This window comes from Aptenodytes patagonicus, chromosome 1 (assembly GCF_965638725.1).
Source record: "Aptenodytes patagonicus chromosome 1, bAptPat1.pri.cur, whole genome shotgun sequence".
NCBI lineage: Eukaryota > Metazoa > Chordata > Aves > Sphenisciformes > Spheniscidae > Aptenodytes > Aptenodytes patagonicus.
In genome coordinates, this window is record NC_134949.1 from 114,674,101 (window position 1) to 114,696,599 (window position 22,499).

The following is a 22,499-nucleotide window of genomic DNA, read 5'->3' on the forward strand; positions in this document are numbered from 1 at the left end:
AGAACTCAGTCAAATTTATTGTCATAGTATAAAGCAGCGATATTGTTTCACCAGGATGTGGATCTTTTACAATAGATTTCTGTCAGGATCTCTTTCCACTTGGTAACAGCAAAGATCCAGTGTGGAGGGTGCTGTGGGGCTGCAGGGCGGTGCGGTGCCCTCCCTCCCCTACCAGCCCTGTCCCGCAGCCCCTAGCAAGGTAAGCTGGGCCGGGCCAGGGACTGTGACCAAGGCTGGCCACAGCCCAGCCATCCCCTGGCCTGGGGAAAGGGTTGCAGCAGGGCCGGGCCCGAGGGCGAGGCCCCGGGGCTGGCGGCAGCCCCCAAGGAGGCCTCTCCCCAGCTACTCCCTCGCAGCTGCCGGGGCCATCGCTGAGCCCTGCGCCCGCCACTGCAGGGCTGCCTCCCTGGGCACCGCAGAGCGAAGGGCCTGGACAAAGGCAATGCCCTGGCATTGTTGCAGTGTTTCTCCTTTCAGCTGCCAGACTCGCTCTAAAGGGGGTCTTAAATCCCCGGGTGATGATCAACAGGACAGAGTGGGGATGTTTCCCTTCACCAAGGCTGTATCACTGACAGAGCCAGGCTGGTTTCACAGTGGGGGTAGTTCACGGTAGCTTTCGCTAACATGGTGCACGCTGAGCTCCCTGAAGCAGGCTGGGGTGGCAGCCCTGTCCCCAGCTGGGCAGCAGCAAGCTGGTGGGAGCGGGGGCGGTTTGGGCACCCTGGGGTTGGCCCGCTGGCAGGAACGGGGTGCGTGCGGTGCCTGGGTCAGCCCGGCGGCACCTCCCCTCACAGCCGGGGAAAGGGGCCGGGTTTGCTCTGCCCTGGGATAGTCTTCCAATGCCCCTGGAAATGCCGCGGCCCATGGCGGTTCCTGTGGAGAAACCACAAAACCAAACGAGGACAAAGAAATCCATCATTAGCTTCAGACTGAGAATAAATAATACTAATAATATGTAAAGAGCATCAGCTGGATGTGGAAACGAACTGTCACTTCACTATGAAGGATGCTCTTGCATATACAAGAACATAATTCACAACAATATCCTTAAAAAGATAGCAAGAATTTAAATGCATGTGTATGCTTGGGTATTTAATGCACCATGCAGGCATCATATTTCTTTCATATTTTAAACACAAATCATAGCATCTTCTTTAATGAGCAGAGATCCATGGCAATGATGAATTTTTATGGCAAATGGCACTACTGTGCCATGCTTCTTCATTAAAGCCCTGATTCAGCAAAGCATTTAAGCATATGCTTAACTTTAAGCATCTGAGTAATCCCCAAAATTTCCGGTGCCGTGCACATGCTTAATTTTCGCTAGATCCGTAAGGAATTTGCTTTAATTGGGTCATACATACCAAATATAACAACCCTGTATATACAGGATATCCTGCCTAAAACAACTGGTTAAAATGTTAGATGCTTCATTAGCTCTGCATTAGTAATTTTAATTTTTGCTGCCTCTCTGATTCGTGAAGAATGAATGTGTATGCACACATGAAATCAAGACCTGAAAAAATGATGAAGGTAAAAAAAATAAAGGCACATTGTGGGTTCAGGACATCTATAATAAACCTGAGCTTCATCAGCATTTCTAAGTTTTTTAACCAAGAAATATTGATTCATGTTTGTTATATTTTATGGCACTTTACAACAATTTATAACACTTACATTAAGGAATAGATGGGCCGGGATAAAAGCCAATATGGGTATGAAAAAGATGAAGTGCTGTCAGGAATAGCAACTTTCAAGTATCAGGTACAGCCCTTGTTTTTACACTTTATCTCGCCCATTTAATATATGATGGAAGGGTTTCATGATTAATTTTAAAATACAAATTCTAGAAAAAGACCCGCTGTAGAATGGCCACCTGAAGAACATTTTAGCAATGATATTGTTTCAATATAAAGCCAAATGTAAAATGTCCTCAAGTAATCTGTAACTAAAGAACGAAGCTGTAGTAATTATTGTGCAGAACCAGTGTTGAAAATGTTGAAGAAACAATGAGCTTAGATTTCAAAGACGAACTAACCACTTAAAATTTTTTTTTCCACCAGAGCTGGTCATCTTAGCAATCAAGAGAAATTAGTTAGGAAACCAGTTTTGTGCACAAAGTCCCTTGTTGCTATGTTACCATAGATATTTATACGAGAGAGTGTCTCCCAGTGTGAGCCAAAATCTGTTCATGTAAATATTCATAAGCCAGGTAAAACAAAGAAGTAACTAGGAATATGTGGAGTCTTCACCAGGTTTCCTTCGCTCTGTACAATTATCTAGTCCAGCTGCTCTAGGACCAGCAGTCAGACCCATTCAATTCTGAGCTAACTGATGGGGATTTCTTCTTCTACCATTCCAGCTGGCGGGTGTGGTCCAGGTTCTCGGCAGTTCTGGAAGTGCTGAAGGATCCTGTGAAACTGAAACACAGACTGAGGCTGCTTTGTAAGCCTGCCCATAGCACAACAAATTGAAGAAATCGCAAGGTACAGGCAACGCTTTAAAAATGCATGCAGTACATCCCTGTCTGATTTTGTGTGCTTCTGCTATCACCCATTCTTAAACAGAAAATTCACTCTCTGTGAGAGAGGCACTGTGATAATCCCAAGGTAATTAGACAGCAAAGAAATGTATTTGCTGTTGCAGTTTGGAATAGTAGATTGGTTACTGCAGATGTTAGAAAAAGCTTGTAAATGGCGAGAGCCCCAATCTGTAGTATATGATATCTGTCCCTCATTTCCCAAGATTGCTAAATTAATTCTTTGACATTCCTTGATTTGCTCTCTCTAGGGACACTGGATTTTTCCTTTGAGCTTTGCCCACCTATTTGTCCCTTTTCTGTGGCAACCTTGTGCTCTTTCTTCATTCTTGCACACCTTTCTGGAGACCCATAGTGAAAAAGATACGAATGTCAGGCATTTTCGAATTTGGAAAATGCTAAATAAACTGGAGCCTTATAGGCTTGTTACCCTATGAAGACAGCCTACGCTTTACGTATGTAAATGTACAACGAAATGATAAAGAAATTGTGTACATTTGGCTCACGTGATTCATTAGTTTGGTGGCATATATTCTGGGAGCATGCTATATTTTCAGTGTCATGAGACATGAAATGATAGTGTGCTTTGAACGAATGCATTTGATTGGTACAGTGATAGAAAATCAGCTGAACACAACAAATGTAAAATAGAAGACAGGAGGCCTAGTAAAAGAGAAGACGTGAGATCGACTAACAGCCATCTGACACGGGGAGCCATGTGGATTGTCTTTTGATGGAAACTGAACAGTGTCCTTTGTGTTGCTACAGTGCCCGGCTCTCTGTTTCCTCCCCTTTCTGTCGTCCTTCTAGTCATCACCGCAACAAGTTTAGCTAGGGTGGGTATTTCATATCTTCTTCTTAGTTGTGATGATGGCTGGGACCTAGTGTTTAGCAAGGTGTACGAGCAAACATCTATCACACAGTCTATAACAGCACAAAGTGTATCTTAAGCAGAGACATCTCACACATTTTACACGATAAATCAGCAGCATATAAATACCAGCATATAAATTCTAGCTTATATACTTGAATGTATTGCCAAAAGCTGGCTTTAAAATTATTATTGTAATGCAAGTTTGGGTCCTAGTCCTACAGCCTGATCATGGTACCCAGGAGTCTTGCATCTGTTCACGGTTGTATTCTTTTTCCTCAGTCACAGCAGTTCAGTGGTCCACCTACATGGAGCAGAATTTAAGACTGGGGCCCAAATTTATGCACCATCTGCCCTTGGTCATGCATGCCAACTTTTATAAAAATTAATCACTTTATCTCTCTGAAGAGCTCCCACATGAAAAATGCCCCCATATAAGTTTGGAACTTACAATGCCACATTATTTTTTTTAAATGATCTGTTTTTACTGGGATTTTTTTTTTTCTTGTACTAATATTCAGTATGACATTATTTTAGGTGGAAGATGGCAACTCAGCCTGAGGCATGACAAAATAGCCAGAAACACACCACCTACTGTGCCCCATTGCTTTAATATTGTACTGTTTAATAAGAAAATGACCCCAAGTGCTTGGATGACAACTCCAAAATGGACCATAAATATTCAGTACATAAGGAAAAGCTGAAAGCTAAAGTACACTGCATAATATTGCTATGGTGCAAAAGGGAATAGGAATACATTCAATTTGCCTAAGTATCTAGTAGTGACAGCCACTAACATTTGTTTAGGAGAAACACCAAGTGGATGTCTGTTTGTTAATAAATGAATGAAAAGAAATATGGATTACTGTGCAAATGGACATTAGAGGAGCACAGATTTTGGTTGGATGTGTAAGTCACATAAAGAACCCAATTCTGGGCACTGCTAAGTGATTCTTGCAAAACGCTGAGCCCCTGCTAATTTCAGTAGGAGTTGAGCAAACTCAGCACCTGGCAAGGATGGGTCTATCTATATCTAAATATGGAATGAACACTCATCCAAGTGGATTCACTTATGATAAACTGATGCAGCCTAGAAATTACATGTTTGCTTAAATTGGGGAAATCACAAAGAGGGAGACGCTCAGATAAGCAGTGATAATTGGTACAACAATGTCTGTTTCCTCCTTCTGATCTTGGGTCCTCCCTGAGGATTCTCTCCTATCCTGCATTAATTAAGAGAAAGCATGTGACATTTCTTGCAGCCTTTGACACCAGAATGACCTTTCCCTAGGTTGCTCATGAACTCCTGCTGACATCAAACATGCTTTTTACTGTACAGGACCCTTTATCCACCAGACATTCATAAACAATACTGAATAATATTCCTGACCAATTATTAAAATGCACAAAAAAAAAGTTATGCTGTTATGACAGATGACTGAATAGTTCATAGGGAATAATTTGTTTGACGAACAGGAGCTTTTATTTCAGTCATCCAAGCACTTTTTAAAAAATGTATTCCTCACTTGATCGTGTTCAGTTGCTGCAAGTAAGTATTGGTTGTTAGATTGTTCTCAAGACTTCTGTCATGAGCGTGTGGCATTTAAACCCGCTGGACAGAAGGGCCAGGGGTCCTGGGTTTGCTTTCTGAGTGGATATGTGTAACTCTTTTGAATCTAGCTCATTGTGTAAAAGTAGGTTCACTTTACTGTTCCTTCATACTTTCTAAAATTTTTGCAAAAACTTTAAAAATAGTAATTTCAGGTTCTGCTAAGCTGTTAGGGAACTTGTCTCCTAGAACATTAAGGGAAATTAAATACAGAAAGAGCACACAGATGTAGTCAAGACAGATGGAACATTTATCTTTTTTCCCAAATACCTACAGAGCAGTTTCTGACGTGTTCACCTCTGTTTAATCAGTCACGTTCTCAACATTTTATTACTCCGAGAGTTTGAAACAGCATGGTGTTGCACATTAGGAGATATTCCCAGAAGTTTAAACTCCCACCAAAATTACAAGTGGAATTTCCATTATTTGACAAAAAAAAAGCCCCCAGCAGCTGAGCAAAAGCAAATATGTGTGTAACTGCATACCTAAGTACTCCCTCAGAGTATGTGTGTAGCCAGCAAACACAAGGCACTGGCATCTGCTGTGGGAACGTGAGGCCTTAGTGTGGGCAAATTGGAATGGGCCATGTGAGGCTGAAGTTCATGTTGCTTGTGCTGATGACTCTCTGTGAGACACCTTGACTCCAGGTTATCTCTGAAAAGTACACATGCTGTTGGGCACACATTCCCAGTATGCCAGAGATTAAAAAATAAAGTGTGGTGAGAGATGCATGAGAGAGGCAGCATTAAGCTACACTCAAGTATATCCTCTTTGCAAATATATGTCTTCTGGCTCTATGTAGAAAATGTCCTGCCTGGTAATGGGTGGCATCACAGAGAGAAGCAACACTAAATACCTGTTGATAAAACAGGAATAAAAGGAGTCAGTTAAGACATTGCCACTTGTGCTTGACTTTGCTTTTAATTCTGTTCATGCTGGCCCCTGCAACAAACAGTTTCCCATAAACTTTAGTTTATCCTGATCAAACTCCTCCCTTACAGTGGTTTGCAGTGCATTTACGGTGCAATTATCCTTCCCTGTCATTCTTGTTTGTGCTAGCTGAGTGTGTCAAGTCAGTTTTAAGTAAAGTCAGAGAGGAACATGGATAAAGCTGGGGTCAGTTCCAGTTCCCAGGGATCTTTCCCATATCCTCTGAGCTCTGTCTTGGAGCCATACTCAGTGTGGTTCCTGTAACACTGTGGCGCAGAGCCTCATTGTAAGAGAACTTCATGCCATGCCATTGCAGGGGGGAGTAGGTACCTTACAACTTTGCACAAATATGCAAGTGTAGGAACGTCCCGCTGTCAAAGCACAGAGGGCCCAACTGCAACATGAGGTAGCCCTGGGTCACAGTCTGGACTCTTGCCCTCGCAAGTAGTGCTGCTGAGGAAGGCACGTGAGTCTGTGTGGCTGTGGGGCCCCAGTTAGAGCAACAGCGTCAAGAGAAAATATCCCCTGCAATCATTTCTATGTGTGTTTGTTTGGTTTTTGTTCCATGCCAGTATCTTTTCTAAAATCGTTTCCCTATCACATTCTCTGATGTTCGATTTTACATTGCTGGTACTGTAAATACTTTCTGGCGTATCAGTTAGGCTGTTTGGGTGAGTCACTGTAACAAAATGGCTATGTCATAGGGAACTGATATCCCTCTTGCAGTGTATTGCTGTTCCAGTGAATGCACCAGCAGAAGAAATTTGTGTGGGTGGTATCCACATCGCCCTTTTACCTCTGTTTTCTCCTCTGTGGGCTTTGCTCCTGACCCACGGCATTCCAGCTGTGGGCATCATTCTTCCTCATTGCACGCCTGCTTGATTGAATGTAGCTGCTTTATTTTAGCATCATTTGTATGCACTCTCACTTGCTGCCCATTCAGCTTGCCTTCAACAACTCCAGTACATGCAGACTCTTCTGTGTCGGTGCCTTTCATCCCAAACAACTCCACCTTCTTGGTTGTTGGTTTGGGTTTGTTTGTTTTTTTTCTCTCTTAGTATGACATGGCAGTTCACTTGTGTTAGGAGAGAACTCCTCTACTTCCATTACTACACGGTATAAAGCCTGTTCGACAAGCCCTTTCTAGATTCGAACATAGATAGCTGGTATCTCCATCTTTGCTGGAAATCAGCTGACACAAATTCTCAAAGGAAGATGTTAATGAGATTTCAGCTGAAAGGCTCTTCTTTGGACCTATGCATGTTTGTCGGTACATATTGTCACAAAAGCTGTATGGTCACAAAGAGCCATTGATGAGCCTGGTACAGCCATTTGATCACCTATTTTACTATTATCTTCATTCTCAGTGTTTAAAAAAAACATTGTCTTGGCCATTTTAAAATTGCACAAGCACAAAAAAGTATATGCTGAGTGGTTTAAAAGCATTCTTTTTAAATCATATATAAATTAAAAGCTGCTTAATTTAAAAATGTATCTTTGGCTGAGGTACTTAATGTTGGAAAGTGGTTACTCAGCATGTAAAGTACCATAAGTACTTTTCATAAGAATTTTTATGACATAACAAATTTTTAAAAATGGTTATTTACACAATAGTTCCTGATGGCTTGCCATTATAGTTTATCAGATCAATAATCAATGTTCTTAAAAGTCACTTAATTCCAATTTATAGAATCCACATTATAAAAAAGCTCAGGTAATGTATATTTACATCAGAAAGCTTAATAGCTCCTTTAAAACTGTTAAGGTCCTCTTGCAGTGTTGAGCACTTCTATGAAGGATTTTTCCATTATTTAGATCCCTTAAAACCCAAAGAAATTAATGTCACCAAACTTCACTGAGGTGGTGACAAGTCATGTCTGATGATAAGGACTTTTGACAAGTTTTTGAATGGCGGGAGGTGGCAGGGTGTGACACAACTTTACCTTTAAGAATATGTCAGATTGAAAGATGTGGCTTTATAGCTTTTTTGGTTTCCTATAAATCCTCTGTACTGGAGTGCTGGGTCACAATTGCTGGGTTTTCAGTTGTATGGTTTCATGGACTGTGCTTTGTTCGTCAGCTGTATTTTAATTAATAGCAAGAATGCCTACTGCCCAACTAGGTATTCTTTGAAGTTTTAAATTAAAATACCTTAGATATTTGGCTTAATAACAGTTTAGTGCCTTAAAATTACAGACTTCATGTTTATACTACAAGCTCTGTCATGCTACAATTGAATATGCCCATTAGCATGAGTGGAGCAGGATCTTACTTCGAGAGAGATTTTTTTCCCAGTAAGGGCTTGATCCTGAAATCTGCAGTCATGAGAGAGCAATCCCATTCGATTTTAGTGGGTTTGAGTAGGTGCCTAGTGATACTTGTGGGGACACTGAAGGGTCAGGTCTTGTTTTGGTTGCTGTTTAAATGTCAGCACTTGTCAACAGTTATCACAGCAGTATTAGAGACCTGTACTTCTTTTTCCCTACAATAAGGATACCATATATTACACATGATGATGGTTAGCAAATGTTGACTTCTGCTCTATCCTTTGAAATGTTTATTGAAGTCTGAGACTGTAGGCACCTAACAGTTCATTTAAATGTGCAGCAGTCACAGCTGTGCCAATTTGACGTTTGCTAAGATCGTGCTGTTGAATTTTCAAATGTACAAAAATGAGGGAAAACCAGAAGAAAAGCATGATTTTTTTTTCCCCCCAATAGCAACTGTAATTGCCGCTGTGGACAAGTCTATAGCGAAGATGTTCAGGCATATACTGAGAAGCAGATCTTATACAGCCTCAGCATGGTTTTCTGTTCAATTTAAGCTGAAGCCAGCCAGCCGTGCAGAAAGAAGAAGAGTTGCCTTGTCTCAGCCGAGGCCCCATGTCCCCACAGTTCACGTGGCTCTAGGAATGCTTTGGCCACAAAATGAGTTTGGTCAGCTGATCTGACTGCAAACTGATTAGGGAAAGGGATGTGTGCAAATGGCGAGAGAAGACAAAAGTGGGAAATGCTTTTGTAACAGAGATGCCCTTTTTGGGGACTGCTGAGAAAATGGAAGCAAGTTGTAAAAGCAGAGAGGGTAGAAGAAAAAGAGAAAGGAACAGACACTGCTTGATTTATAGGGGAAGCCGAGCGTAAGAAAGAGACCTTAACTTGCTGTTGCTTCAGATTCAAGGATTACTTCAGAAGGGTCAGGAGATTTAATCGATAATGTGCCCAAGTGCCATATTTTTATGTGTTTCTATGTTTCTTGAGTCAATTAAGGCAAACTGATGTAAGATACAATTGGAGTTTAGAACCCTTCAAAGGTCATATTTCTGTTTGTTTCTGTTGCCACATGTCCCAGAAGAATGGACTATAATCCTAGTTTACCCTGGGTAAATACGGTTGTGGAGCCTAAAAATACATAAGCCCTGTAGTCCAGTTCTTCTGCAGGTGTTATAGGTCCATACTAAGAATCACACCAATGAAGTGAGGGTGAAAGAGAGTGAGGATGTAAAAAGAGAGTGAAAGAGTGATGCCACCAAGTCAGGTTAAGTCTAGAGAGCATCTGAATCCCTTGCTTTGAGAGTACAGGTGGGGTGTACCCCCCGGTGGAAATCTTCCCAGGGAAGTGACTGGAGCTTTAAGAGACAAAAAGAAAAAAAAAAGAACAAATCCCTGGCTTCAGGAAAGCTGTCTCCAAGCAGTGTTCAACACTGCTTGGATCCCACACTCTATACAGAGCAACTGTTTCCCCCATAGTCATTTATATAATTACAGCCTTGCTTCTCCTTTCACCTTCAGAGTGGGAGGTTTTGTAATTCTTGCTAATTTCAGACATATCTCCCACTGTTTCCTGAGGAACACTTTATATAAGACAAGTATTTCTGTGTGGCTAATGTTTTTAAAGCTGTGTTTGAATTTTTCATGGATGACAGGTTATTTTCTTTCCTTCAGTAGTTGAAATTAAACCAAAGATTTTGTGCTGCTCACAGTTTAAAAATTTGTCCATTTCAGGCAGCAGATGTGACAGGGCCTGGGCCTGGTGGGAGCTTTACCGGTGGCTTTGTTTAAGTTGACATTGGCTGGGTGGTCAGTGCTTGAACCAGTGAATTATTAAGCAGACCTCAGTTCCAGCAAAGATAGTGGGACCTGAGACAGTCACAGTGTGTGCAGTGGTATGCAACAGTTTAGTATAGAGATATCCAGGCTAGTTCAGATACCAGGGAAGTACAAGTGAATCAGCATGCTCTCCTGATATTTCTGGGATAATGCTCAGCTAAGAAGCATGAGGTGTCCACAGTAACTCAAGTATCTCTACATACTGCATCATACAAACTTACCCTCAGGTTCAAGCAGGACATGCTCAGCGAAGTCAGGTTATATGTGTGTATGCATGCTTTCACTGTAAAAACAAAGCATAAGTGCTGATAGTTGTCCAGTTTCACTTCTTCATTACAACCAGGCTGTGGTTTCTTGTCTAGTTCCTTCCTTCTCCAGCAACGCTTTACATGTTTTGTTTGTCTTCCCTGCTTTGGCTGCACTTTATCAGTGTTTGAATGAAGATGACATCCAGGAAATCCTTCTCTTGTGCTGCCAGTTTGCCAGGAGCTGAAACCAGCTTTCTGGTATGATATCAATAAAACCTGTAATTGGAGAAAAGGTACTGAAAATGACATTTTTACACTTTGTGAACAAAAAAAAGATAGGAAGATGTAGGCAGAAAACAGTCGAGTGCACTATGAATCACTGCAGGGGTGCAAACAAAATTCCGTAATGACAGAGGTCTTACTGACAAATTCTGTTTGGTTTTGCCTCTAGAGTTGTCTGTGCTAATGAAAAGCAACTCTGCTTGGAACTTATTTGCATAAAGTATTATACAGTGCACACTGTGTATTAGTGGATGAGAGAAAGAAAGCGAGGCCACCCTGAGACTGTATCCCCATGACAACCCCATTTAATGAGTTACTAAGAACCAAGAGAATATTGAACTAAAAGTCTCTTCCAGTACAGCTAGTGGAGCAGCAGTGTGGACATTGTCACGTGGCACTATTATGGTCAGCAGGGAAGAAAGATTTGAAGACAGACCCATGGATGGGATTAGTCTGATTAAATGTAGATATCTACCTCCGAATTAATCAACTTTGGCTCCACTTAGCAGTGGGAAAAACATGAGTCTTCATTTGGCCGGATGAATTTCCCATGAAAGAAAATTATAAGGGGAGCCTTTAGTGATTGGTTCAGATTTAAACATTTACACTAGAGATACCTAAGTAAGGTGAGATAAATACCGTCTTAGTCCCCACTGTATATTCTCCGCTATATTGGAAAATAAATACCCAAAAATTCAGAGACAAAAAGCTGTTTTGAACAAAAACGGGCACCAAAAAAGTGTGATATCATGTCAGTGGAATTGCTACACTGAGTCAGATCCTCCTTTCCCTCAGACTGCTGAAAAACTAAGCGAATAAAGTTCCACCACTGTAAAATTTCCACCACTGTAAAACAATGCATGTGAAGGCCCAGAAAATGAGAATGTCTATTTCTTCTTGATTAAGTGGCCTGTCACTGATTCACAACCAGCTGTGAATTGAGATATATTTATTTAATGGCTTAATCATTTTAATCATTAATTGTACTTTAGATTGGAAATCCAATTCAATGTCCATGTTACACTTCAAACTCAGAAGTAACTGGTTGCAAGGTTTTGTTCTAACACTTGACAGGTCAGATTCCCCAGGATGTTTGTACAAGTAGCTCTGTTGAGGCAGGTGGGACTGCTGAAAATATTAGAACCAAAGCTGGGCTTGGTATGTAGTTATTTAAATGACACTCAGTTGCTTAATGGATTGATAGGCTCTGTCTAAACTGTGGGACGTGGAGCTGGTATCTTAGAATCATAGAATCATTGAGGTTGGAAAAGACCTCTAAGATCATCGAGTCCAACCGTCAACCCAACACCACCATGCCCACTAAACCATGTCCCTAAGCGCCTCATCTACACGTCTTTTAAATACCTCCAGGGTTGGGGACTCAACCACTTCCCTGGGCAGCCTGTTCCAATGTTTAACCACTCCTTCAGTAAAGAAATCTTGCTGTGTCTGGACTCTACATCAGGATGAAAACCAGGCATTCACCTTTCTGCCTCGGTCTGAACGGCACCCTGGTGTCTGTTGGAGGAGGAGAGGGGAAGACAGAAGCTGCAATACTCTCTGACAGGTCCTTGGTGTAAATGACTTGGGGATGTGGACAGAAAGATGCATCATCTTGCAGGTTTCATAGGGTCGTAGGAATCATGCCTGTTGTGTTCAGTCTCCATTCATGGTCATGTAGTAATAATTAAGTTGTTTTCATTTGATATCTGAATATGTAAAACTGGTTAGATTTAAAGTTTATTTTTTCTCAGATAGGCTAGTATCTGCAGCACATACATACACAAACAAATCACTGCAGCAACAGCGTCTGAGAAGAGATGCGGGTATTTCATGAGTCATGAGTATTAACTTCTCTCATAGACATGCCCTGTTTGGTCTGGGGAAGGCTTGGAGTGCAGGAGGGGAGAAACGAAAGAAAAGTTTGTGCTGCTTGTGGGTTGCATGGTTAAAGGAAGCATTTTAGCATTCAGGACTCTTGGGCAGCCAGTTTCCTTAAATGCTAGGTTAATAAGAAAAGGTTTTGACTTTCTTTTCTTAAAGAGTAATATAAGCCAGTAAATCCCGGGGCAATAATTAGTCCATAATCAGCAGGATTTTTCAGTTGTACTAAATCTCTATCAGCATAAATCAAAACAAGTAACCATAAGCGTAATGCAAAGATTCCCCAACCTGGAGTTCATCCAGCACCTGCAGATGGAGTTCTGCATTTCCAGACTCCTTCTTCTTTCAGTTCATCCAGTACCCCATCTTACAAGAGAGCTTCTCCCCTAAGCACCCATGCTGAGAGAGGGGAAAATGAAACTGATATTAACCCCTGATATTCAGGGGATTAGGCAGTTTGTTCCTGTGCAACTAGCCTGGAAGCTATCACGCTGAAATACAGTTTATGAACTCTAAAGGAACTTATTTCAGTTGGATAATGGTTAATTTACAGCCAGAGCTTAAAAGGGCAGAAAAAGATAGCAGCACAATTGGGTCCAGTGCATGATGGGGAAAAATAAATATCTCACAGAAAGAGATATCTGAAATTCAGATCACATTGAGATGCAAAGAAAGCTGTGAAAAGCAGTAGGAGGGTGATTGTATTCCAATTAGATTTCTTCTGCTCATATAAAACAGTCTTGGACTGAAAGTTAATCATCTGATTTATGGATCTTGGGAGGAGTGAAACCCTATGAGCTCCTGAACAATGAGAGGCAAATGAGACAGAGGGGAAGAAAAATAGAATATTTCTGAGACTGTGCTTCTGGGGAAAAACAAAGACAATAAAGTCTAAACATGCTCTTGGTTTAAAAATTTACCTTAGTGCTATCCTCATAAACTCATGCTCTTGCCATACAAACAAGTTGTCTTTCTCGGCCAAAGCAGTCAAAAGCAACTCATAATTTCATGTGTCACAATCTTTTGGGCACTTGACAAATATATTTCCACAAGGTTTCTGCAAGACCTTCCAGAGTTATGTTGCCGTGGTGGGTTAGTTCATTTATATGATTGGTCATAAGCAATCTGACATCTGATCTGGGCTTGGGTCATATGTAAAAGTGCATCTATTCCTTAGCTGAATCCTTTTAAAAGCATTCCATGTGCGAGTTATATGAAAATTGCTGTCAGCCAAAGGGGAACGGCAGAATTCATTTAACAGCCCTGTTCAGTGACAGGGTTTGGAGCACTGTCAGGTCAGGGACAGGAGGATTGCCTGGCACCAGCTAGGACCCACTTATATACTCTTATTTTTCCTTCAATTAATCCATCAGTAGCTAGCCCTCAGAAATGCAATACCAGGGGCATTTGTGAAATGAGCAACAGAATAGATGTAATGTATCATAGATGCCATTTCTTTCTGCCATTCTTGGGTTTCAGCCTTCTGCCCAGACCTGCTGCTGGGACTGACGCAGCAAAGCTGAGTGCAAGCAGGACAAAGATGATATTGGTAGACAGAGGACAGTACTCTCAAAAATTTTCTTTTAGATGAAGACATATACCCACGACTGCTAAGTCATATCCATAGTTAGGCCGCTTATGTAGAAGTATCTATAGGTAGCATTTTCTACCAAGATAGGTAAAATAGTTTTCTTCATCAGATTATACTAACTCTTCTATTTCAACCCAATGCCAGGCTAGATTTTATATCTCTAATCTAAACCTAAACTGCAGTCCCGTAGGTGTCAGCCTGAACATTTAATGGGTTTTTTAGCTGGGTTACAATTCAGGATGGATGTCTGGCCTGAAGGCCCAGATGTCCAGGTCAAACCTCAAAGTTTGCAAGTTGATGTCTGGGCGTCAGTTATTAATACCTTTTACACCTTTAGCAGACATGTTCCAACACAAAGTTCTTTACAGACTCCAGGTGGTGGGGAATGCTCTCTCTTTAACAACGAAGGCTGTTACTAGGACTTTTCCCCTAGTTTCTGCATTAGTTTGCACAGAGTGCTGAGACAAGGTCAAAATCTTAATCCTGATTTTCAATACATTGCCTGGTCTGCATACCAAGTACCTAAAACCTTTTCTAAAGAGCTGTTGACAATCTTCCATCTTAACCTTCAGACCCAGTGCAGCTTCCCACCTTTCAGTGGGAAAGGGCCTGCTATCTCTTTCCCAGCAACACACACTGACATATGTGTTAACGTTTTCTTCTGCTGCTCTGCTCCTGTGCAACAGGAAGCAGAGCTTAGTCCCTAATTGATTATTTCTATATTCTTAATAGGGACTATTTATAGTCAAAAATTGTCTTTAACAGCCATCTGTTCCTTATGCTGCTCCATACATGCCCTCATCCCTGACCTGAGGTAACCATCCTTTTTTCAAGGAAAGGAAGTTTAAATATTCATGCTGGCTAGGTCTTGAATAAACTCTTAATTGGTATCACAATCTCCCACACAAAAGTGGTTTGTTCCTCCTTTAGACTTTCAGTATTTGAAATATTTACTATAGTCAATGAGGGCACGTCTCACCTCGCAGGAGATAAAATCTACTTCTTGAAAAAAATTTCATGTGTTCAGGCTTGCATTTCTGAAGAACACTGAAACTTCCACCATTTGAAATGCAAAAAGTGACTTAGCCAAGAAAGCACTGTTAGCATGTTAGACTAATACTGTATTTCTTGTAACTGTGACTGTTTCCATTGTGGTCACAACGGAGAAGGTTTAGAAATCTTGGTAATGGGAAAGCTACAGTCATTCCTGTTTGGAATTTTTAAGGTTACTTAGTCATCCGTTCTTTCAGATGACTGAGAACTGAGGACTTGAATCAGTAGCTCATGCACTGGCATCCATTTGAGACGCCCTAAGGTAGGTATCCAGCCGGGGACTCCACTGCCACTCCGTAAGACCACAAGTCTTTGGCCATACCTGCAGCCTTACGAAGATGCTCCCAGCACCCATACCGAACTGAACCGTGAACCCTGAACCCTCTTCCCCCAGCTGCACCACCTCATCTCCCGCTCCTGAAATGGAGCAACAGACACAAAGAGCTAAAATGTTGGTGCAATTCATGAGCTTCCTTCTTCAAAAGAAATTGTACACCCCACCACCTAGTCATAGCAATCTGCTGAACAAGCACCTAGTGTAGACCAATAAACGAAAGGAAACTGAGAGGTCAGTACAGGTCATTATTTTCACATACCTTTGAATAATGAGGGCATCACATGTCAGCCAGAGGAGAACAAAATGTCACATTCTCTAGCTAAAGGTCATCATCGGTCATAGGTCATGGAAGGGAGGCCAGGAAATAACCTATGAGGTTAGGATGAGTGCACAAAGAAAGGGCAACAAATGTCAATGAAAGCATGCAGCTGTTGTGAGATGAAACAACTGAGGCACCCTTTTGTGCTGACACAGGCTTAAAAAATGTCTTTGCTGACATTTTTTTTTAGCTGGCACTTTTATAGGACATTGACATTAATGTACCCAACCCTGAATTAGCCTTTTCTGAAAGCAACAGTTTGGAAGTTAAGTGCAGCATTTTCCAAAGAATCATAAACATGACATTTTTATTTCAAGTGATTGATGTAACAGTGGACTTCTAGCACCAAATTCAAGTTTCATTCTCAATCATTGCATCTGTGCAGTGTGATAGCAATCAGAAACAAATGGAGGTGGCAGTCTGCATTGCAGTAAGGTCTTTTGGAAATTCTTTTTGCCTTTACCGACAGTCAGATGTGTCATTTCATGTTTAATACATAGCATTGCATTTATCTGATTGTTTGTTTTAATTCATGGATTTCAGAAAGGTTGATTTCAGGGTTGCCCCTGCAGTGATGACAAGCACTTGCAGGGCAATCATACAGTAAAATGATAATGAACAGTTTAGGAATATGTGGAAATATATCCAAACTGAGAGACACCTGCAATTTCTGATGAGTGAGCTGTGTACTTGACTCATCTGTCTTTTGCTTTCTCCCCTGAACAGCAGCACAATACCATTTTCTGTTGTCACTGTGGGTATAAACCTGACAGTCTTACTTCATGAAATAACGTGATGATGCCAGGAATGCACGTTAGATGAAGGACTGCTACATCTCCCACACTTATCTTACTGGACGACACATGCAAAGAGACTGTCAAAAAAAACCCCCAAAAGCTTTGCACTGATATCTCCATTGTGGTTGGGCAACTTTGCAGGATGAATGCTATCAAAAGTGGCTTAACTCATGATGAAACGCCCATTGTGGAAGTATTGTATATTTACATTACATTACAGAAAACAGAAAGAGTGCGATCCAGAGATAGAAGAATGGTAAACTGGAATACAGGATTGTTGCCTCTTATTTTGAACTCTTCCAGTTGGTTATCATATACTGATACGACTAACATACGACTGAGATAAAGACCCTCTCTGTGCTTCAGTTCTGCTTCCTGAACAAAGAACACTGACATCTGGTATGGTCTGTTTGGAAATTCTCAGGTGATACTAACTTCCAAATTATTCCTGTTGCTGACTTGGCAGTCAAGTTTTTTTTCAGAGGTGATACCTGAATAATCAGTTTCCCAGTCCACTTTATGTTTAAGAAATTGGTTAGAAATAAAACAAGAAAACACCCAAACTCGAGGGTTACAAGAAAGAACTAATTTTGTTTTTACTTATCGTTGGCTGCACATTTCTAATCTGAACTGCACCCCCCACACTCCCTTTTTTCTGATAACTTTCCAAAAACTGTGAGGTTTTGTTGTTTTTCTTATGAGGTCAGCTTTAGTTTTGCAAAGGTGCAAACACCTGCTCAGATTTGCACACCACTAATAGTCCTAGTGAAACCATAGATCTAAACTGATGCACTCTCTCCAAAATCCTGAGGTCAATGCTTTTGTCTCTGTCTGTAACAGGACAGGATTTTTCCCTGTAAATTTCAGCAGAAGTAGGGTGCATAAGAACTAAGCATCTATGCAAATTGTAACATGGGGCACAGGCTGCATAATCATTTCATCAGACTGTATTCTGACTGGGCTTATTTACAGGCAGTATTTATTTTAATTATGTTTTCTATCTATTCACTCTTCCTTATTTTGGGTGTGTAATTGGCCACCTGAGAAACATGCCATTCTTTCAGCTGCCAGGTTGACTGATTTATAAGCAGAGAAAACACTTCTCAGGCAGGTTTGAATGAAGTGTGTTTGCAAGAGTATTTGAGTTTAGAATACCCTTTCTCCAACATTCCGTCAAACAAAAGCCACTCTGATTAATGTTAGCGGAAAAGAGGCTGAAACATGTTCGAAAGTTGCTGCGTTGGAGTTTCAGAGTTTGCAAACACTCCCACAAAGCTTTTACCCATTACTCCTTCCATCTATGTGTAATTCTACTCTCAGTAAGCTCAAAGGTTCTAGGGATTTTTTTATTCTGAATATGTGCAAAGCAATGTCCAAGAAATTTCCTTTCCCGTCACAGTTCTGTGTTTTTCCTACTCTGTTTAAACAGGTCAGTTAAATTACAAGCAAAATGAACTGGCTTTAGGGTTTCTGAAGTTAACAGTCTATGCTTCAGAGATTTACATTTTTTTATTACTTAAGCCCAAAATACATTAATTTTGGTTAGAAATGTTTTAGAAAAATACTCTCCAAATCCCAGAGAGTTCTTAATTCCTTTTTTTTTGGAGAATAGGCTTTGCCAAGCCTAATTCTGATTCAGCAGATTCGATACATAAATAAGACTGTCTTTAAGCTGCAGAAAACTGTGATCAGTATGCTGCTGTGACCCACCGAACAACCAAAGGGCACCGGCCAATTCAGTCCCATTTCATTGTCATTACTGGTATTATGGTGACTCTGGGCTACGCCCAAGGAAGGTGAGTCAGAACTCTACAATAAATACTGTAGATCAAATGCTGAAGAGGCTTTGCCCTTACAAGTACATTATACAATACTAAATATATATATATACGCAAGTGCTGAGTTAAAAAGAAGTCAGTGACTTTAACATGTCATATCTATATGGAGGTCATTGAACCTTCTTTGAAAAGTCATTTTTTTCTAATGCCATCTGCTTTTCTCATGATTTTTGCCCCTCTCAACCCATATAAAATGGATGTGTATTCAATCTTGAACTAAGCATGCTTGCAATGATTGAGAAATGTCTAAGGTCAGAGCTTACAAAAAATTCATAAGGGAAGCAGCAGGCATAAAAGAGAGGGGTTTTTTTAAAAAGGGTTCATGGGCCTCTGTATGAATTGGGCATGACATATTCATGTTACTGACTTCATTTATTTAATGTGGCTCCAAATAATTGATACCAGTACAGTGATAAAAGTACAGAGACTTCGCTGCTAGAATTGCGATAATGAAGAGCCTCCCTGCTGATTTCATTCATGGGGCTGTTAGTCTGCTGGGAAAGACCTCTGATGAAAACTGGGCTGCAGCAAATGCCATAAAATAATCAAAGGCACAAAGACCTTTACCTGAGGGGAGCTTGGTCAGGGAGTGATTCAGGGCGGCAGAGGGAAAAGAGGGAAAATTGCATTAGCCGACAAACCAGACACAGCTTTTAAAAAAGTCTGATCCAAATTGTGAGGACTGCGTTATATACAGAAATCTGCCGCAACTTTGGAACGGATTCCAATTATGTGGCTCCAACAGCTAGTTAACTGGTATATCAACAGAGCTTCTTACCTTGCTGAATGTAGTTCAAACTTACTTTATCCTCATCTACCAGCCGTTTGTTCTCTCTGCCTTAGATTGTGAGCTCTCAGAAACAGCAGCTGTCTTTTTATTATACGCTTAGCACAATGGGCTCCCTGTTTGGGCTATAGAAAATAATCATGTAGGCTCAAGTCGGCCATACAAGTGCCGAAACACAGTTGATGTCAAGAGTCCTAGAGAGGAACTGAATATTGATATGAATCTAAAATCCTTTCTAAGCAAAAATCCCATTTGTCAACTCTGCTCATTTGTTTCACTTCATGTAAGTGTGTTAATGGTTGATTAAAATTCATAAATGTGCAGCAGAGTTACTGGATATTGAGTTGAGTTATTGTTTACATATCAGATTGCACTGAAGGCAGGAGCCTAGATGTGGAAAATTGTGTCAAGAGGAAAGGACCATGATATGAGTCACTGCCAGGACAGACTCACCAAACAATCCACAATGTCCCTGTGTAAACTCTGCTAGTGATTAATCATCTGTTACAATGCAATAAAATAAATAAAATAAAATGCCTCTTACTTACAGCCCATGTTTACCTAGCTTCAGCTTCCAGTGACTGCATGTCTTGATGATCTTTTTTCTACTGGATAAAAGAGCTTCTGCTATCAGAAATCTCTTCCTCGTGTGGGTGATTGTGAATTATGATCAAATCGCCTTAACTCCCCTTGCTGTGCCTTCTCTTCATTACACCTATGCTACCAAGCTGTCTTTATTGCATTGGTACTTCAGATTCAAAATCTGGGTCATAGTACTTTGCGTCCTTCTTCCAGTCTTGAAGTCACTATGAAGTGTTTAAGGATAACTCCATCCCGTGTCTTCCGCTACTCTTCCAAAGCTGCTGCGTCAGCAGCTCTAGTCAAAACTTGTTATGAATAACACCTTATTCATCTTAAAACAAAATGCATTTCAGGTGAGTTCACAGGCACCTACAACTCCTTCTTCCGCAAACGGATTGTTAGGATGTGCCTGCAGAAGGCAAGGTTGCAGCCGTAGTGTACAGTTATGGGTCACACATGTTGGAGTGGATGAAGAATTAGAAAAGGCATTCTGCTAGTGGTGTTTAACTGGATTTTTTAATCAGGTACATTTGGTATGTAGCATTCTTTAAATTGGACAGACGAGCAATTGCTGAATAGCGCTATATCTATGCTTGCAACAGAGTCTGAAAATGGCGTGAAAAGGAGTAGCTGCTGGGATGAAAAAGATGGAGCTATTGTGAATGTGGCTCAGAAATGCCACTGTTCTTTGAGAAAAGGGTGCAGAAAGAGCTGTTTACAGCGCTGAACACAACAAAATCTCAGTATGGGACAGAAGTGCAGCAAACGTGGAGACACCTTCCCACGGCTGAGTGAGAAGAAAAACATCAACACAAATAGACAACAGTGAACATTGTGTGCCAAACAAATATTGCCACTAACACTGTGCTGGCTGCCTTTCTATTGACAGAGCTTTCTAACACAGACGAAGCAAATTCGGGGAATAAAGGCACAGTGTGATGTGCATGTAGTGACACAGCTGCCCTCATCTCTATTCTTTAAGAGAAAAGAAAGAAATTTAGACACTTCTTCTCACTAATTAAACCGCCACACTTCCTAAGACCTGGGCCTTGCCCAGATTACAGGACTTACACTGCTGAGTAAAAGAGGGCCAGGGAGCACCTAACCACTAGCCTCCAGACTGGTGACACTGCCGAACTTAGTTAACATCTGGCTCTGTCTGGGACCTCTCCAACAGAGCTCTGCCTGAGGGACAGTTTGGATTTGCTTTGGGAGGTAGCTCTCACCAGCAATCTCGGCTAACAGACAGCAAGGACCACGCTGCACTCAGTTTGACTTCTTCCATCCTACACAGTCCTCTTTTGGACTTTTACACACACCCATACGACAACGATGTGGCATGCAAAGCACCCTCCCAGCTCCAAGCTAAAGGTGCTAAAGCACTCTGGTAGTCTGCAGCACTATTTAATATTCTTTGAACTAGTGTCCGCAACCCCAAATAGTAATAGGCATGAGAGGCACCCCACAGGGCAGGAGATGGAGGACCAAGCACTGTGTAGTGACGGAACAGCCAGTCTGCTCTGGTGGGCAAACAGCCCTAATGAGTTTAGGAGCGAGCCAGTCAGTGCCACTCAACCTTTTGTGCCAGGTATTGTCCCCTGGCTCTCCTTTACTTGGGTGTGCAGAAGCATCCAAACTGTTTGAAGGCCAAACTCAAAAGTCCACTGCTATTCAGTGAGACCACCTGTGTTAAAGGGGTTAGGCACTCACCTGATGGCAAGAATATTTTTAAAGAGAAGAACATAATAGTCATGTTATAATAGTTATACCTGTTCCTAAGCCAGCCAGTAGAGCTGTAATGGTTAATTTACAGTGATGCTAGAGTAGGTTGAAAGTTTTCATTAAAGCTAGTTTATGTTGGCAAATTTCATTATGACAAATGATTTGAATAAACACTAAAAAATAAATGATGTTATTTGAATAAATAACAATAATATAATGGTAACAATAACAACTGAAAAGAAACAAAACACCATAACAAAGCAATGCTTTGTTTTTGACATATTATGCACAAAAAGTTTTGCTTTATTTAAAAATCAGCTGCTATTTGAAATAGAAAATAAAAGGATCCAAGGAAGGATCCAAATGTCAACAACATATTTGGATTTAAACATTTTGGGCAAACTAATTTTTTTCAGAATTTAATTTTGTACAATGTTTGGATTATTTTTTGGGTTTGTCCCCACTTAATTTAATATGAATATTTAATATGAACTTTCATATGTCAAAATTTTTCAATCCTGACATTTTTAATGGAATGGAAAATCCATTTGACAATTGACTTTAATTTGTATGCTTTTGAATTGTTGTATCAGCTTTTGGCTTCTTGTTCATAATGTCACTTAGCGGTGGCACTCTTCGTTCTTGAAAGAACAACTGCTACAAATACACAATACTTTTAAAATACCAAAGGGTAGATAAGCACGGTCGGTGTTGCCTTACAAAAACCATCTGCAGAATAGGATACGGGGAAGAAGCAAAACACCAACTAGAAGGCTTCTCCATGGCAAGCTCTTGTCCATTTGCACTTGCTCTGCTCAGTTCTTGAGTAGTATCAGTCGACAGAAGTCGGCCTCCCAGGAAATTACTATGGGTATCAGACTGGCTGACATCAAACCAGTACAATACAGATTAAGAGCTTGATGCAATTTCATCTTGAAAATGACTAAGTCAGGACTTGGAGTGATTGCTCTGGAAAGCAGAGGTTCAGCTAAAACTAGCTACAG

General features: G+C 40.9%; 1 long non-coding RNA gene across 2 annotated transcripts in view; it reads right to left on the reverse strand.

Annotated features, from left to right (window-relative positions):
• Positions 1-714: 714 nt before the first annotated feature.
• LOC143155884 (uncharacterized) overlaps positions 715-22,499 on the reverse strand; it is a 35,292-nt gene continuing 13,507 nt past the window's right edge. For both annotated transcript variants that reach the window (XR_012994495.1, XR_012994494.1), the window contains 3 exons: positions 15,710-15,819; positions 10,277-10,579; positions 715-873 (listed from right to left, as the gene is read on the reverse strand). This is a non-coding gene — a long non-coding RNA (uncharacterized LOC143155884). The remainder of the gene's footprint in view (positions 874-10,276; positions 10,580-15,709; positions 15,820-22,499) is intronic.